The sequence below is a fragment of the Monopterus albus genome, unplaced genomic scaffold, assembly GCF_001952655.1.
Source record: "Monopterus albus unplaced genomic scaffold, M_albus_1.0 scaffold142.1, whole genome shotgun sequence".
Lineage (NCBI taxonomy): Eukaryota > Metazoa > Chordata > Actinopteri > Synbranchiformes > Synbranchidae > Monopterus > Monopterus albus.
In genome coordinates, this window is record NW_018128022.1 from 495,891 (window position 1) to 500,210 (window position 4,320).

The 4,320-nt window shown below is 38.5% G+C and overlaps 1 protein-coding gene across 1 annotated transcript in view; it reads right to left on the bottom strand.

The window, feature by feature from the left end:
- cdk19 (cyclin dependent kinase 19) overlaps positions 1–4,320 on the bottom strand; it is a 62,694-nt gene that overhangs the window by 18,291 nt on the left and 40,083 nt on the right. The gene's annotated exons all lie outside the window — the stretch shown is intronic.

A 4,320-nucleotide genomic window follows, 5' to 3' on the forward strand; every position in this document is an offset into this window, starting at 1 on the left:
TCATTTTACAAGAGTGCACTAAAAAAATTCTCATAGAATCCTGTGGTAGCCAACACGGGAATGAGGTCAAACACCTGGCCATATTCATCTGGTGTTGGGTGAAGAACTCGTAACAAACAAAAATAAGCTTGTGGGAGTAAAAGTTGAGTGAACCTACTGACCTAAGCCAAAGGGAGACAGTAAAGTTTAAACAGGCTCTGACTAAACACAGTTCTGTTATGTTTTGAGTTTATCAAAATGTTCAAAGCTGCAGCACTGATTTTTTTTTTCTTTTTTGGGGCAATTTGATGAAAGCAGAGCCTGATGGAAACACTTTACAAAGTTGTTTGATGACAGTAGATTCTCAGAAAGCAAACAAGACCCAGCATTCATGATATGCACGCTCTTAAGGCTGTGCAATTGGGCAATTAGTTGAAAGGGGTGTGTTCAAAAAAATAGCAGTGTCTGCCGTTGACTGTACAAACACAAAACTATGTTGTACAAACGTTTTTGTTTCTAGGATTTAGCAATCCTGTGAATCACTAAACTAATATTTAGTTGTATGACCACAGTTTTTTATAACTGCTTCACATCTGTGTGGCATGGAGTCAACCAACTTGTGGCACCTTTCAGCTGTTATTCCACTCCATGATTCTTTAACAACATTCCACAATTCATTTACATTTCTTGGTTTTGCTTCAGAAACAGCATTTTTGATATCACCCCACAAGTTCTCGATTGGATTAAGGTCCGGGGATTGGGCTGGCCACTCCATAACATTAATTTTGTTGGTTTGGAACCAACACTTTGCTCGTTTACTAGTGTGTTTGGGGTCATTGTCTTGTTGAAACAACCATTTCAAGGGCATGTCCTCTTCAGCATAAGGCAACATGACCTCATCAAGTATTTTGACATATGCAAACTGATCCATGATCCCTGGTATGCGATAAATAGGCCCAACACCATAGTAGGAGAAACATGCCCATATCATGATGCTTGCACCACCATGCTTCACTGTCTTCACTGTGTACTGTGGCTTGAATTCAGAGTTTGGGGGTCGTCTCACAAACTGTCTGTAGCCCTTGGACCCAAAAAGAACAATTTTACTCTCATCAGTCCACAAAATGTTCCTCCATTTCTCTTTAGGCCAGTTGATTTGTTCTTTGGCAAATTGTAACCTCTTCTGCACGTGCCTTTTTTTTAACAGAGGGACTTTGCGGGGGATTCTTGAAAATAGATTAGCTTCACACAGACGTCTTCTAACTGTCACAGTACTTACAGGTAACTCCAGACTGTCTTTGATCATCCTGGAGCTGATCATTGGCTGGGCCTTTGCCATTCTGGTTATTCTTCGATCCATTTTGATGGTTGTCTTCCGTTTTCTTCCACGTCTCTCTGGTTTTGCTCTCCATTTTAAGGCATTGGAGATCATTTTAGCTGAACAGCCTATAATTTTTTGCACCTCTTTCATGTAGTGGCCTATGTTAATTTTGGACTATTCATTCTAAATTTAATGAATATGACATAATATTTGACACAGTCCTAATGATGTTTGTTTTAAGCACATTTTACAAACAAAACTTAAGCAGAGTGAAAGTGTGGAGGAAGCTGTCTGTGTCTATGGAGACAGGTGTGTAACCACCAACCACTGCACAATACAATTTTGAAGTAGCTGGAGCATTGGTATGTTATGGAGCCGTATGAGTTACAAAAATGATTAGATTATTATTTTATTACTAATAATTGATAAATTATTGATAAATTAACTTGTGAGAGTTTAAACTTGACAAATGAAACTGGGGCTGCTTGACAATCAAATTTGTTAATTATTGTGAAATGCAGAAGAATGCAAAAAATGTGCAATACAGTGCCAGACCTTTACGCCATAAAAACATGAGAATGTTCTTAATGTATGTTGAAATAAATATTTTCAAAAAGATTAATATCTCTACAGTTTTACCTTTACCAGTAGCTGATGTAGTAGTAGTAGCATGGCAGTGGAATAGTGGGCTAAGCAAGGAAAGTTCAAATAATACAATGTATAGCACATTTCATTCATGCAGCAGACATTCAAGAAAAATAATTGTGTGATTTGAGTAATGCAGCTCCTGTGCCCCAGTAGAGCTTTATGTCTAACAATACCATTGCTGAAAGCTGTTAGAATAACCATTCTAGGACTGTTATACTGTTATTTTATTGAGTTTTGATCATTTTTCAGATGAGAAAATAACCATCTAGGTTTCCAATTTGTGGTCAATTTATCCAAGTAGTGCCAATTTGAAAACGTCAGAGCAAATTTCTGAGATGTGATGACCCGATAACGTGCCAGCTAGTTAGCTCCACTTAGTAAGGATAGCTGTAGCCACTGTATTCATATCATGACATTCAGTAATCTATGGGTTACGTGATGACATGTACAATGTGGTGGTTCACATAATACAATGGTTATATACGTAACAGAGGCTCAAGGCCTCTGTCACCATAAATTTTACCCTCTGTAACACTCGTGAGAGAGAAGTGGCAGTGACTATGATTGGTGTCATCACATGAAAACATCTGGGTTCATAGGTGGCAAGATGGCCACGCAGTAATGATAAATTTCTCTGACCCTTTGGTAGTCTACAGTCACCGTTTGGTATTGCCTCAGCTTGCTTGGAACCTCAGCGGAGGTGATGCCAAAAATAGTACCAGGTACTATCAACATTTGACTGATGGAAAAACAAATAAGGCAAGTAGAATTGAGTCGAGCTGAACCAGTACCAGGCAGTGGAAATGGGGCTTAAGTAACCACTTTCACATTAAAATATAGTCATGTAAACCATGTTAATTAGAGATGCAGAAATGGCCGTTTTCAGTGTGATCGGCCTTGACTGGTGACCGGCTGATCACTGTGAGATTTCTGATTCTGTGCTGATCAGATTTAGAAACATGACAGTTCACATCACACATGCAGTGGCACAGACCAAAAGTGTAGCTTGGGCAGTGCGTAGCATCTTACGTGTACCTCAAGCGAGGCTCATGCTCTAGTCTGTACCACATGTTTACTCAAGCACTTTAGAAAGAAAGAAAATTGGAATCGGCAGGTCAGACTTGGGAAAAAAAATGGAAATTTGCTCAAAGAACTGAAATCATTGCATCTTTAATGTTAATATAAAAACTTTCATTAAGGCAACTTTAAAGTTGAATTTATTATTGTTTTTGACCATTTGGAGCCAGCTGAACAACAGAACACACTAACTTATTAACACAGTTGTTTTTGCAAACATGTTAGCACACAGTTCCCTATTTACACGTCCACCAGATACAAAGTAACATAAGTATTAAGTTGGAGTCCTGACTCTGGTCACTTCATTAATATAAGTCCAATCCCAAATCAGAAAAAGTTGGGACGCTATGAAAATCTAAATAAAAACTGAGAACAATGATGTGTAAATCATCTGTGTCCCATATTACACTGAAAACAACACAGCAGCACATTATTGATGTGATACCTCATCAAATTTTTTCTTTGTTCAAAATAAACACCCACTTCAATTCTGATGCCTGCAACACATTCCAAAAAAAGCTGGGACAGTGAAACATTTACGGTGTGATGTTGCCATTCCTTCTCACAACATTTAAAAGACATTTATGGACTGAGCACATCAAGTGTTTGTGTCAGGTGTCATTTTGTCCCATTCTTAAAGTCTTAAGGTTCACAACAGTCCTGGGTCTTCGTTGACACAATATGTGTTTCAAAATACGCCACACATTCTCTACTGGGGACAGGTCGAGGCTGCAGGCAGGTCAGTCCAGCACTCACACCTTTTCCTCAACAACCAGGCCTTGGTAATGTGGCAGTATGAGGTTTGGCATTGCCTTGTTCAAGTCAAGTCAAGATTTTTATTTGCCATTTATGCATAAACAGACAGTCTAGGCATATAGGAATTCTTGTGCAGCTCTCCTTTGGAGTCAGGTAGGGAGTCAAAAACCAGAAAGAACACTTAGTCTTAAAATAAAAAGTTACATAAAGGCAACAAAGCCTTAAAGCCGCAATACACAAAAATAAGGTAATAGTATTTTCCCAGTGAACTTCAAATATCGCACTTAGTAATTCACATGGTGGAGTTGGATATGTCATTACGCTTGTTGAGGTAGTGAGGGGTTATAACATACTAAAACAGTTTATATTCAGGCCTGTTTCCATTGCTTGGCAGAGAATGTACTGCTATTATTCAGGTCCCACAAGAGAACACTGTTGATGAGATGCTCTTGCAAACATATTATTATTGCACATGTCTAGTAAGGGGTTACTGCACATATATTCTCACATTTCTTACATTTTCATATTTTCCATCAGTC